The sequence below is a fragment of the Myotis lucifugus genome, unplaced genomic scaffold (genome assembly GCF_000147115.1).
Source record: "Myotis lucifugus unplaced genomic scaffold, Myoluc2.0 scaffold_220, whole genome shotgun sequence".
NCBI classification, from domain to species: domain Eukaryota; kingdom Metazoa; phylum Chordata; class Mammalia; order Chiroptera; family Vespertilionidae; genus Myotis; species Myotis lucifugus.
Window position 1 is genome coordinate 970,640 of NW_005871268.1, and position 14,264 is coordinate 984,903.

The following is a 14,264-nucleotide window of genomic DNA, read 5'->3' on the forward strand; positions in this document are numbered from 1 at the left end:
AGAATAAATTGCTCGGCTGGGGTGGTTCGGTGTTTGAGCATCGACTTGTACACCAGGAGGTTACAATTTGATTCCCGATCAGGGCATATGGCCAGGTTGAAGGCTCCATCCCCAATGTGTGGCATGCAGGAAGCAGCTGATCAATGATTCTCTTTCATCATTGGTGTTTCTATCTCTCTCTCTTTTCTCCCTTTCTCTCTGAAATCAATAATAAAAATATATTTAAAAACAGTTTAAAAAAAGAATAGATTTAAGGGGGACAAGACAGGAAGCTGAGAACCCCCGAGGTAGGACTGCTCATGGGCAAAGAGGATATGACCAAGGCAATGGAAGTTGGGTCTGGAGGTAGAAGCAATCCCAATGATAATACTGAAAATAGACCAAACAGCTTCCTGGGGGAAGTAGCAGGGAAGAAACACAAATGAAGGATGACTGTGAGATTTCTTACTTAGGCATCTGAGTAGAATATACATACCAGGAAGGTGTAATTGGAGGGGACCCACAAAGAATGGGTTTGATTTAGAATCTTTTAAGTTTTAAAATCCCGTGGCATCAGACAAGGTTTGCAGGAAGTAGCGGGATGCAGGACTGGTGCTCCAGGGAGAACGGAATCCAGAGATACAGAAGGAAGCACCTATGACATAACTCTGAGGGACACCACACTTAAACAGAGAAAGGGGTGGACCTTTCTTCTCAGAATGAGAAGGAACAGAAAGGTAGAGGGGAAAGAAGCCGTCGGAAATATCACAAAAATCATGGGGGGGGGGCATTTAGAAGATGGCAGGGTAACCACTGTTTTAATTAAGCAATATGTACATTTTTTAAAACAAACCTCTATATATGATGCCAGTTTTGTGACTCAGTGAGCAAATGTGAGAGGTTAAGATTACAGAGAGTAGGGATTATAGGCGCAGCTGTATTTCCTCCGGTTTTAAGTATGTAGACATGAAAAAGAGAAATAAATGGAGGAGCAGGACATTTTAGGCAAGAATTAAAAATAGGAGCAGAGCATTGGAGAATCAGGGATCATCCAGGGACCTAATGAAAGAGACCAGTTTCTTGGATTTGTGTTGATGGGTGTGGGAGATGAAGAGAGACCCACCCACCAAAAGGGCTACTATGTAGAGCAGTGATGGCGAACCTTTTGAGCTCAGCGTGTCAGCATTTTGAAAAACCCTAACTTAACTCTGGTGCCGTGTCACATATAGAAATTTTTTGATATTTGCAACCATAGTAAAACAAAGACTTATATTTTTGATATTTATTTTATATATTTAAATGCCATTTAACAAAGAAAAATCAACCAAAAAAATGAGTTCGCGTGTCACCTCTGACACGCGTGTCATAGGTTCGCCATCACTGGTGTAGAGCCTTGAGGGTCAAGCAGAGACACCGGGCTCATAGCTGCGCCATGGTACCCATGTGCCAGGACTTCCCTGCTCTCTTCTGATAACCGACCACAATAGCCCCCAAATTATCCTGGCAACTCTTTTCCTATGAGCTCCTGCCCTGATAACTGGCTGGGCAGGAAGACAGAATGACGGAAGAACTGGCCTGCTGGGTCTGCTGTCCGCACATGCTGCAAATGACCCCGACTGCCCCAGATTAATTCGGCAAACAGAAGGGGGCATGTCAGAGATGTCCAGTGGTTTTTCCTCTCGAAAATTCTCATTAATCTGACTATCAGGGTGGGAAGGAAGAGATAAAAGACCTGGACTTTCTCACTCCTTTAAAACCACTCAAAGGTGGTGATTCTCACACCTGCTGATTCTGTCTGAAAAGAGCCTGACAAGGAAAGAAAGAACACTGTTCTCTTTTTCTCCCTCCCCCTCCCTTCTCTTCTGTGCTTCCTGCAAAAACACCCTTGTTCTCAGTCACAGGTGGAACGTTGGCAAGCTTCGGTAATCTTCTTTCACAATTCCTACCGAACTCATATGGCAGCAGATTATATGTGAATTATCATGATTTTAAATAACTGAACCCAGTGAACGGAAAGAGGTTTACCTCTTAAATAATTAGGTGAAAATCAGTTCTGGCTTCTTTTTGGAATCGGGAAGGAGCTTCCTGCTGCAGACAGGAGCAAAAGGTTACAGTAGTTTTGAAGAAATGTCTGCACCCAGCTTGCAGGAATTACACATCGGCTTTTTTAATGAAGGCACTTTTTATAGCATTAATTGGAGATTATAAGCAGCAGGTGGTAGGATTTCATTTTATTTTGTAAGAAAAAGTCTAACAGTTGTCAAATGGCCTGGGTAGAAGTGAATTATTTTGAGTTTTTTCTCAGGCTCTCTGAAATGAAGCTTTTACTGCCTGCCGCGTAATGGCCTTCTTTTGCCATGTAAATGTGGGATCAATCTAGTTTTAAACAGAAAGATTTTTCTAATGCGTTTTTGGTATTTTTCAAGCTGTGACACAGCTGATAGAAATTCTTATAAAATGTGAATTACAGGAAATTCATATTTATAAGCTTCTGCGAGTAATTTTAGACTGCTGACTTTTAAACATCTGCTAATGAAGAATTCCAAGAGCAGCTCTGTGCACTCATTTTTAACATTTCCCAGATACACCGCTTGCCCTGATCCAGGCCCTGGTGGAAGGCTAGGGGCCTACACAGTATGGGTCTAATTTTGAGAGCTTCTGCCCCATAGTGAGGGTGAAACTCCAAGGGCAGACTTGGCAATGGGGTGAAACGGGGTCATGGATCCCAATTCCTAGAGACAGGTCTGCTTCCCTAATGGTTCCACGGTGACCACTGCCAGGTTTGGCTGTCGCAGACTTGTTCCCTGGGAGAATACATGAGCTGAAATATTTGGCCTCATGGAGGTTGGAGACAGGAGAGGCAATAAAAGAGAGACAATAAACACAATACGCAAGAATATATCATATAAGTGGTAGAAATAGGGTGCAATTTTAACTAGAGTAATAAAGATGGCCTCATAAAAAAAAACCACACACACACACAAAAAAACAACAAACATGTAACTAAAAGCTTGAAAAGCATGAGATAAGAATATGTGAAGGGTGAATGTTCCAAGCAGAGGGGATGGATGGTGCAAAGTTCCTGAGTAGGGAGCAAAGAGAGAAAAAGTTTCCAAGTAACAGGGTTATAAATTTTTCAGTACAAAAGCCACTCCTAAAATTTGTTTGCATCCACAAACAAAAGATCTGATCTTTTAAAAAAAATTCTCTACAACTGCCTTCATTTTTTACCTTGAGACGCCATCAAACATTCTGCACGGGCCACGCTCCATTCAGTCACAGTAGGGGGCCAGTACCAGGGAACTCAGGGAAACTAGAAGTCATCACTGAGGGGAAAGGGAGACACAGAAAAGGGGGATTTATGGAAGACACACTGCCTGACCCATAACTTGCCCCTCATTCAGAAAGAACTCCAAATACAGGTGTGGGAACAATGAGCAGGTATGTGCTCAGGGCACAGTTCCTCCTCCCCCTATGTTCCCCTCAGAGCTTCCCTGCTATCTGACCCGCCTTACTTCTGTATGTTTCCTAGTTTGTTGTCTATCTCCTTCATGAGAATGTCCTCTCCCTAAAAGCAGGAATCTTGCCTGACTTGCTCACCCCATATCACCAAGAGGACTCAGGCCTAGTCTAGCCCTCGGTACGTTCTCTGTGGGATGTCCTTCCTGGGGCCAGGTCAGGAGTCCTGGTTACAAAAGCAGATCCATGAGAAAAGAAAAGATACAAGGCCAGAAGCTGATTCTTTCTCGGGAAAAATACTGCAATTGCCACACGCAAGGAGAGTATACTTTTAAAAGAACACGCAAAGTGGTTGAGAGGCAGAGGGAAGTAACGGCAGGAGGCTTTGAAAAAACACAACCGTAATTATTTATGTGATGAAAAGGTTGATCTCAGGATGCTGTGCAGAGACACGATGTGATGGAACTATTCCCATCACATTAATAATAATAATAAAAAGGGCCTTCACCTCCCATGACAAGAAGCTGCAAATCTAAATAATTTTATCTTCCCCTCTGAATATTTCCCAGGGTACAACAGTAGCGAGATCTCAGGCAGAGAGAAATTATTCACTGAGAACATTAAAATACTCCTTTTCAAAAATGACTCTGAGATAATATTTATGTGACTTTGGTAATTTTAAATATATATTTATATATACAGATATATATTTAGATACACAGATATATACATAAATTTACTAAAATGTTCAATTTTGTTGATGGAGCAGTTTAAACTTTATACAGCAATTTTATCTACTGTAACAAATATAAAATGATATATGTCTATGCCACATCAGAAATAGTAATATCCATGCAGTTAAGCAGTACATTTAAACATTTATTTATATAAAATGTCATGAAATCAAAATATCCCATCTCAATTAACTAGGCACAGAAATATTTTAACTATTTTCTTACAGCAGAATAAATATTAACTCATTAAGTTTTCAAACACCTAAGCAATGAAAGTTTTTAGCTCTTCCCTACTTCTGGTGTAAGTGAGCACTCTGTTGTATTTCAGAACTTTGTCTTCTGTGCAAGTTCACAAAGTCAACATAACCAGCATGTCCAGGCACTACACAAACTCACAAACACTAAAGTGTAAGCCAGGCAGCCATCAAAATTAATTAGATCATTATATTTTAGAGCCTCAGAGGACTCTAGAAAGCAAATGGTTCAACCCTCTCATTTTCCAATTGAGAACAGAATTGTGGGATAATTTGCCCAAGGCATGACTAGACCTATATTTCTCACACAGGCAATGCTCTTTAATTTACAGTACGCTACATCTGACTGATAGACAAAATGTTATTTGTGGTGGAAGAGGGGTTGAACATGGGAAATCAATTTATAATGCTGCTTTAGCAACCATAGAATTGTCTCCATAGTTTAACACAGTGCCTTCCGGAGAGTTGGTGCTCAATAAATAATTGCTAAATGGTAATGAATAGAATGAATAAATGAATGAAGTTCTTGAAAAGGTATAGTTGCTTCAAATTATACTTGCTTCTGGCCATGAGAAAACCTAGCAGACTTTCTTCTCTGTGTCTGCATAGGAGCAGCCTGGAAGACAGTTTTTCCAGTCTGAAGCATAGCAGAGCGTGCCTATCTTGGGAAGCACTGGGGGTCCCTATGCTGAATTCTTCTCTTTTTTCCCCCTATTTTAATGTGTTTCTAAGTGGATACACACCCAATAGATAATGTGTCCTGATTATAATGCTATCAGGCTTCGTGAGAAAGTTCTGGTAAAATCATCTACCCCTATTTCCAAACATTACGTAATTTTAAATTTAGGTTTACTATTATGTCTATTTCTAGAATAATCCTATAAGCTTCATAATTAGCTCAACATAAAATGAAGGGAAGTTCTGTTTCCTGCACCTTTACTCAATTCCCCTCATAAATTATCCTATATAATAAAAGGCTAATATGCAAATCAAACGGCAGAAAGACCGGTTGCTATAACATGCACTGACCACCAGGGGACAGATGCTCAGTGCAGGAGTTGCCCCCTGGTGGTCAGTGCACTCCCACAGGGGGAGCACTGCTCAGCCAGAAGCTTGGCTCACGGCTGGCGAGCACAGCAGCAGTGGTGGGAGCTTCTCCCGCCTCCGCAGCAGCGCTAAGGACATCCCCTGAGGGCTCCTGGACTACAAGAGGGTGCATGCTGGGCTGAGGGGAGCCCCCCCACAAGTGCACAAATTTCATGCACCAGACCTGCAGTTTATAATTTTTATAAATTAAGCCTCCACCCATTCATATGTGGTGTGGTTAGTGTTTGCTTTTAGACTGTTTAAAACACCACCATTTCATAAAAATGCCAAACACTTATCATCTTGCCATTGTTTTTGATACTTGACCACTTGCTGAAGTTACTGTTACCTATTCATGCGTATGTCTCCTTCCTACAGTGAGATTATACACTGTTTAGTGTCAGGAGGCACATCTTATAACATCACAGGGTGTAGTTAATAAGTTCAGATTTAATTTTTTAAAGCCACTGGATAGAAAGAACCCTGTAAAAAGTGCTCTCCAATCAGGCAAGTTTAATTAAAAGTCCACTCCTTCCAGAATTGTTTGTGAATTTAGGAAAGGACACAATAATGAAAAGAAGTCCAAAATAAGTTCACTTAGCACATCATTAAAGAGAAGATTTCTTTCTTTTTGTGAAACAGGATTGCTAGTTTGATAAATGAAGAAACCATCAAACAAAATATTTGCATTTCAACATAGTAGTTAATGGATGTAACTAGTCCACATATATTTCCATATATGGTCGTATAATTGGGCTGGGAAATAAGATAATTATATGCATTTAAGTAGGTTTATTTGCCTATTATTTTATTTACCATCTATTTACTGAGTATCTGATAAAAACCAGATTAAATGCAAGTTATACCAAGAGGAGTGACCCATGGACCAGCCTTTAACCAGCCCACTATCTAATCTAGTAAGAGATAAAGGTAAAATGTGGCTAGAGTTCTGCACAAAGGTATAGCAATAAAGACTAAGTCAGTCTTAGGTGGGAACAGGAGTCAAGATCCAGGAGAAGGTTTGTGAATATCTTAGGGGGAGGGCACACCTAAGTTGAATCTTAAGACAAGTTTTGACAAAAAGAAGTTTGGGTGGCAGTATGAGTGGGGAATTTTTCAGAAAAAGAAGACTGTAAAAACCAAGAGAGAGTATGGAGCGTGGAGGAAATTACAAGGCAGTTAGTGTTGTGCAAGTATCAAGCCCAGTTTAGGAAGTGTTGAAAGATGATGCAAAGCATCAAGACTGTGCCTAGATTTCAGACGCAGGTAGATATTGATGGCATTGACCAAAATAGAAAGTTTGGGGGTGGAAGGTGGTTAGGTGAGTTTTAGCAATGTTGGATACAAGGTTTTTGAATCCCCCAACATGCTCATCAGTGTCCAGGTGTCTGAAGAACAGTCTCTCTCACCGACCTCTATTGGTGTCAATAAACTTATAAAATAACTGAATACCACATCCATAGCACACTGTCAAATATCTAAATTATGATAAGATAAAAAAGATAAATGAGTAACAAAATCAAGACCCGAAATAATCCTGACAAGCTGAAATATAGAACAACAACATTAAATTCAATAAGAAAATATGAAAAATCCTGTATTACAGGATGGCAAGATGTGACTTGACAGCTCTTCGTGTAAAAATAAATGGAAATTTTAGTAGCACTTAAACTTAATATATCCTCTACTGAGTCTGAAAATTTGGGACTCCATTCATGGGAAATGCACTACATTTTTTAACAATACATTTTCCAACTGAGGTGGGCCACCAAACTCTGAGAGTTCCACCCAAATGTTTCACTGGCCACCACAGCCTATGAAGAGGAACGGCATGGGCAGGTAAACCTCCCACCTGTCCAGAAAACTCCCTCCACCCAGAAACCACCTCCCTTTACTTAAATATATAAAGTGGATTTTGTGGAAATTTTCCTTTAACTAACAGTTTCTACTTCCTAAGCCACTGATTGTGATCCTCAGGTGTAATCATCACATTCTAAATTCTGCTCAAGTCAAACCGTATCTTGGATGTTTGTGTTCAGTTCCAGGCATCTCATATTTAGGTAGCCACTGAAGTGTCCAAAAGTTTATAGGTGGAATGTAACCAGGATGGGAGAATCCAGAAATCCTTCTCATTGAGGAATGCCTGAAAGAACCAGGATGTTTTAGCTGGAGGAAGACTGAAATAAATATTGGCACCCAACTCCAAGTATTTAAAGGGCTGTCAAACAGAAGAGTCGTATTCTCCACACAGTCCTTCTGATGAGGCTTCAGCAGGGGCAAAGAATGGAGATTTTGGGCTAACACAGGATATGAGCACTAACAATGTGACAGGCCCTGTGTAGGTGCTGGGGACAGAGCAGAGACAACAGGTATGCAAACCAGCAAGGACAGGTTTGTATAATGTAAGTGCATACAGATTTGAATATTGATGAAATGTAGTTAAAATACACATTGGAATCATGCATGGCATTATTTGTAGGTATAAAAGTTGAAATATTTTAGAACCAATGAATGGCAGTCCTGACCAGTTAGAAAGCCATAAACAACTAGTGTGGCTGTTGGCCACAGTGATAAGTACCAGCTGAAAATCAGCCCTGATTACAATCATATTACTTCTTTTAATTCACCCTAAAAATTAATTATCATCCTTGAATCCTCAGTGACGTTAAGGGGATGCATCAGAAAGTAGGAAGAGGTTAGAGGTAGCAACTGAACATCAAGTTTATGCCAGTGTTTCTGATTACGGGTATCACGCAATTTATCTCCTGTGAATTGAACTGTAAATTTTTTCCATGGGAGTTTTGGGCTAAATATGAAATTGGTGGACTTTCACAAAATTATTCGGTCAACAAGTTAAGAATAGACCTATTCAGTCATATTGCTTTTCAAGCTATTTCCACTAGCTAATTTACATAGTGGACCCATGTAGTGGAAAATCATTAATGTTGTTATTTTGATTAAATGGCATTTTGGAATAAAGGGCTTACAGACTAAGGGACTAGTCAATTTCAAAATCAAAGCAATCAAAAGAGTCTAATCAGTGCTCTGCCATCCCAGGCTGGACTGATAGCATCCTGTTACTGTCAGAAACAAGACCCCCCACAGAATGAAGTTCCAGAGAAAGCCAGGAAGACAAAGAATCGATCTGCTGCAGCTGAGAGTTCAGGGTATTATGGAAGTTTCCACCACCCAGACGCAGCAGGAGCAGCTTCATTTCAATTAAAAGAATGCGAAGGAAATTGAATATTATAATAAGATAATGGGCTCCTGCATGGGCACAACTGTTTGTGAAGTCAGAATGTCTGTTTACAAAGTGCCTGATATTGGTATCAAAACAACCAGTAACAATGAAAGAAATTGGTAAATGCTTCCTCCAGTGAAATCATTTTCTGCTAGTTGTGGGATTCAAGGACTTGTCAACCCTTGTGGTACAGTACAGGCTGAGGTTTTACCATTGGTTGAGAAGACCAGTGACCTTCAGCCAGCCGATGATCCATTATAGCCATGCACAGGGTATGATTAACCAAAACAAATATTTAAGGAAGAAAGAATGGCTCATGTGTTTTACTGCGCAGTTCTCTTACAGCCCTTTCCACAATAATGAACTGTGAGACCTGAACTTCTACAACGCTGCATTTTCTCCATGGAGCCTCCAGAAGGACAGGATATTGACAAAATGTATGTCATGTCATCGTACACTAACACTTGACTATGTCTCACGGGTAGGTCTCATTTACAGGTTCCAACAAAAGGTACAATCACCAGATTTCTTTGTATTTTATGGGAAGGTTTCAATAAAGAAATCAAAATTAAAAGATCTGAAATAAAATAGGCAGTGGACCACATTTTTGAAATACATATAACTTTTGGAATTTTAAAATTGCCAGAAGCCGGTCCATCCTTGCTGCTTAACACAGTCACTGCAGGGAAGAAACATCTGCACAGCATATGTTTCAAGGGACATGGCGTATATGGCATACTGTTCTTAATATGTTTGCTCCCCTCTTAGCGCTATGTGTTTTAAACAAGACCACCTCCCCGAGAAAGGTTGTTTCCCCAGGTGGGGATTTTTTCTCTGGAGTTAGGGATTAACAGGACTAAGAAAGAGAATAAATCAGTGAAACCCCCTGGTGTTGCAGAAATACCATGTACTTCTTATAAAGAACTTGGACTAAGACTGTTGGCAATAAATTTGGGACTTGTTGGGCCCACATCCCCAAGGGTCTGCCCACCAGGGAAAGCACCAAAGCCTATACCCCTGGAGACTCACCGACACAGGGCAGTCCCAGGGAAGGCAAGCAGCGAGGCTGGGAGGACATAACCTTTACTGGGTAGGATAATCTCCTTCAGTCACTTCCTTGTAGCTTATCAATAGAGCAGTGACCTTGGAATAGCCCTTATAATGGAACACAGAGATTAACCTAGACAGGATTAAACTCAACAGAACTAGATTAACAAACACCCTAACCTTTTGAATAGAATGGATAGGATTAAAATCAACTGGTATAAATACAGATGTAACAAGAGAATAAATGCGGGGGGTGGGAGGTTGGGGGTTAATGGGGGGATGAGGACACATTTGTAATACCTTAACTAATAAAAAAAATATATAAAAAAAGGAAAAAATAAATAAAAGATAAGCATTATTATAAAAAAAAAGAGAGAGAATAAAGACAGAACCTGGCTGGAGAACCTGGTGAGAACCTGGTTAGGCTGCTGATCAACTGAACACTGTCTCCGTGTCATTCCTTCTTTGCGGACTCCGTCCACACCTTTGGGAACCCCTGGACCTGCTGGGGCTGGACCCCAACATAAAATAATTTCTAAAATATTCCTGAACTACAAAAACTCTAGAGCAAATAAAACCAAAAGACAATTTTTCCATTTTCATAAAACGTTCACTTGGGAGAATACTTACATATGTTTTGGCCATGTTTTCAAAGACATACAAAGTACTCGGAAAGTAATTTCCAAAGAGCTTATTTAAATAGGCCACCCTCTCCCAAGTTCTTCACACCTGGGACTGTTTACTCTCTGTCTGTGTTTTAATGCCTTATTCCTGAAGGACAGTAGGCTATATGAGTGTACTTCATATTTTATGGACTTAACAAATGGAAAATACAATTTTCTCATAAAAAGAAGTGACCCAAATAGCAAATTAATAGTCTGTTATTAAGTGGCATCCATATCATCCATAAAATAAAACCTGACTCTTTAGTCCCGGGCTCTTCAAGTTCCATGCGTGGCTTCCTGTCATCCCACCTCATCCCCAGCCTCATTCACTATTCCCCAGGCCTCAGAGCCAGGGTACATGCTGGTCCTCCCCCTGGAGCATCTTCCCTCTGTTGGAGAGGGTTTATTTCCCTTCATTTCAGCCTCAGCTCCAGAGTCTCCCCCAACCTTTCCCTGCTTCACCCACCCCCAGGCAGAGCCGAGCCTCTGCTACAGCTCTGACCACCGCACAGAAGCGACGCCTAATTCCTCACAGAAGACCCTGAGCTGCCTGAGGACAGACTCTGCACTCTGTCCACCTAGCACAGAGCCTGACAGGGGCAGGCAGTCCATAAATGCTGAATGAATGAATGAATGAGCGAATGAGAGAATGTGTGTATGAATGAATATATTCCGCTGAGAAGGCACTGCACACTTCCAGTCAAGACAGCCTAGGAGCCTATCCTCTGAGGTGTCTCCTCTGTCCAAACGCATAGCAACGAGCCTCCATAGCAATGAGAAAGAAAACAGATGAGAAAACCTGAAAAGACAGAGCCAGAGTCAGAACAAGCTAAACCTCTCGCTGATTAAAAACAGAATGGAGACCCCGCCAGGCTCCTGGCACTGCCCCCACCCAGCTCGATACAGGTCACCCGCATACTTCCCGCACCCACCACGGGCCTCATTCAGCAGCTGGAAGGAAGGTGGCGCTTCGCGGACAGCAAAGGCCTGGAGGAGCACATGAAGGCACTAGGCGCAGAAATGGCTCTGTGGAAAATGGGAGCCATGGCCACGCCAGACTGTCACCCCTTCTGAAGGCCAAAGCCTCACCGTAAAAACTGAGAGCACATTGGAAACAAGGCAGTTCTTGCTTAACCTGAGAGCGAAGTTTGAAGAGATACAGCTGATGGCAGAAAACTCAGGCTGCCTGCAGCCTTGAAACCAGCGCATAGGTTCAGCATCAGGAATGAGACGGGAAGGGAAGTACCATAACCACCATTTCGAGAAGACTGGGAGGTGGGAAGGGAAGTTAGAGCAGGAACATGTCGTGAGCAATGTCACCTGTACTCAGATCTATGAAACAGGAGAGTAAAAATTCCACCCTCTTCCTGGACAGGAACTAGCTATGAGAATGAACAAGCTCAATGAGCACATAAATCTCTCTTCATGTTTTCTGGTGGTTTTTTTTTCATTACTATGTTTAGTTCTCTTTATCACGAACATTTTGCATGCAACTATTTCCGAGTGTTGGTTTAATTAGGATCAACCTTTTGGTTAGTAAATGAATATCTTTCTTTATGCTTAAAAAACACACAAAAATAACAGATGAGAATCAAAGTGGTGAGGGAGGCTGAAACCCTGGGCTTCTGAGTCCCTGGTCTGGAGAGAGGAGAGGAGGGAACAGCGCCGGAAGCTCCTCACCTGCAGGGCAACAGAGTGTCGCCCACAGACGGAACCAACACCAGGCCTAGCATGAGGCTGCGCCCTTTAGAGAGTCAAGCAGACTACACTTCATCCATGTTCTTCCACCAGCTAGCGGTGTGATTCTGGGCAAGTTACCAAACCTACCTGTGCCTCAGTTTCCTCATTGGTGAGGCTAATAAAGGGGCTGAGGGGCTCCTTTGGAAGAAAGGCCAGGCATGGCCTGTGACCATAGGGGAAGCAAGCTGTCAATGATCCGTGACTGATGCCACCATGCATTGGAGACCCTACACGGCAGGAACCCCAACTTCTGCAGTAAGTCCAGTTCTGGCCTGCAGGGTCAGACAAACAGAAGCAACCCAAAAAACACAGGGATGGGAGTAGAGGGGGTGAGTGGGCAGTGAAGAGAGCACGGGAAAGACACAGACAAACAAGAGTCCAGAGATAAAACTCAATATGTCCTCACCACCTGTTTTATAATTTGAGTTAATTTTTACTTCCAGTTACAATGCCTGTTTTTCTTTTCAGAACCTACACCTATAATGAACATTAACAATGATTATTATTGCAGCCTCCTACTAAAGAGAACTCACCTTCTAATCAACATATTACTGCTACAATCGAAATCTGCTTCTGTTTCTAATGTTTCTTAAAGAAAATTCAAAAATGGTGACCTCCTGAGTTTGCTTCTAACAGTCCAGATGAAAAAACTAGTAAGTACACAATTACTTGAAATCAAGACTCCCAATCAAAAGACTTTTCTTAAAACAGAGTGTGTGAGGTTGGTTTAAAAATGAATCAGGAGAGGTGGGAAAAGGGCAGAAAACTCACCCACTGAAAAATTACATGTGATGAGTAGAAATTGACCTTTCATCACACGGCTGCCTCTGATGCCCAAAACTCTCTCCTTCGCTTGATCTGGCTGAGCAAATGTCACTGTGTTCAATGAGAACCATGAATTCTGCATCTGGAGGGTGAGGACAGAGTTGCCCTCATCATGAGTATGAAGCTCTTCTCCCCAGCCTCCCCATCTCCCTTCTGTGCACTCTCCTCCTTTTTTTACTCTCCATTCCCCACGCGGCAGAACAATGCTCCTGTACTCTTCCCCAGCTCCTGTGAGTCCTTGCCAGCGCTCCATGTCCCAAACCCCAGCAGAATCCCTCAGTGCAAACTCATGCAACTGAAACTTAAAGTAACAAGAGGGACCGAGGTGACGCAGGTTCTCTCCTGCTACAAACGCACGAAATCACACAGCATGAATGCAGAAGTTTTAGTCATGGTTAAGCTGAAAAGAAAGGGCACTGTGAATATTAGTTCACCATGGAAACTTACAAATATAGTGCAGAAACTACCCACCACGGGGGAGAGTCAACAGGCAAAATAGAGAATTAGCACCCCCAAGTGCAGGAGATAATAAAACAATTTTTTAAAAGACTATTTAAAAGTGCACTAATTTGCATTCTCACCAACAGTGCACCAGAATTCCCTTTTCTTCACATCCTCCCAAACACTTAGCTCTTGCCTTTTGGGTGACAGCCATGCTAATAGTAGGAGGTGAAATCTGATTGTGGTTTCCACTTGCATTTCCCTAACAATCAGTGATGCTAAAGATCTTTTCAGGTGCCTGTTCTCTGTCTTTGGAGAGAGGTCTTCTTTGAAAAAATGCCTATTCAAATCCTTTGCCTATTTTTTAATCTGGTTGTTTTGTTGTTGTTGTTGAGATGTAGGAGGAATGGCAATAGATAGAAACTAGACTTTTGGTGGTGAGCATGATGTACAGATGTTGAATTATGATGTACACCTGAAACTTAAATAATTTTATAAACCAATATTAACTCAATAAAATTAAAAATAAAAGTACATTAAAATGATTAGCGAAATAAAAAGAGAATAGAAGCAATGCTGAAAGAAAATATCAATATAAACAAAAATGGAAGATTTGGAAAAGGGTCAAACAGAATTTATAGCAATAAAAAACAATGTCACTAAAATTTAAAACTCAATGGACAGATTAAATATCAAATAGATTATACAGATTGTCCCAAATGAAGAGAGTATTAGTGATCTGTAAGATAGATCTAAGGAAATTACCAGAATACAACAGACAAAACAATAAAAA

General features: G+C 41.3%; 1 protein-coding gene and 1 pseudogene across 1 annotated transcript in view; one reads left to right on the forward strand and one right to left on the reverse strand.

The window, feature by feature from the left end:
- The window catches only part of LOC111827783, a 28,339-nt pseudogene extending 16,523 nt beyond the window's left edge, over positions 1 to 11,816 (forward strand).
- Positions 1 to 14,264, reverse strand: part of DCDC2 (doublecortin domain containing 2) — a 182,046-nt gene that overhangs the window by 54,449 nt on the left and 113,333 nt on the right. The gene's annotated exons all lie outside the window — the stretch shown is intronic.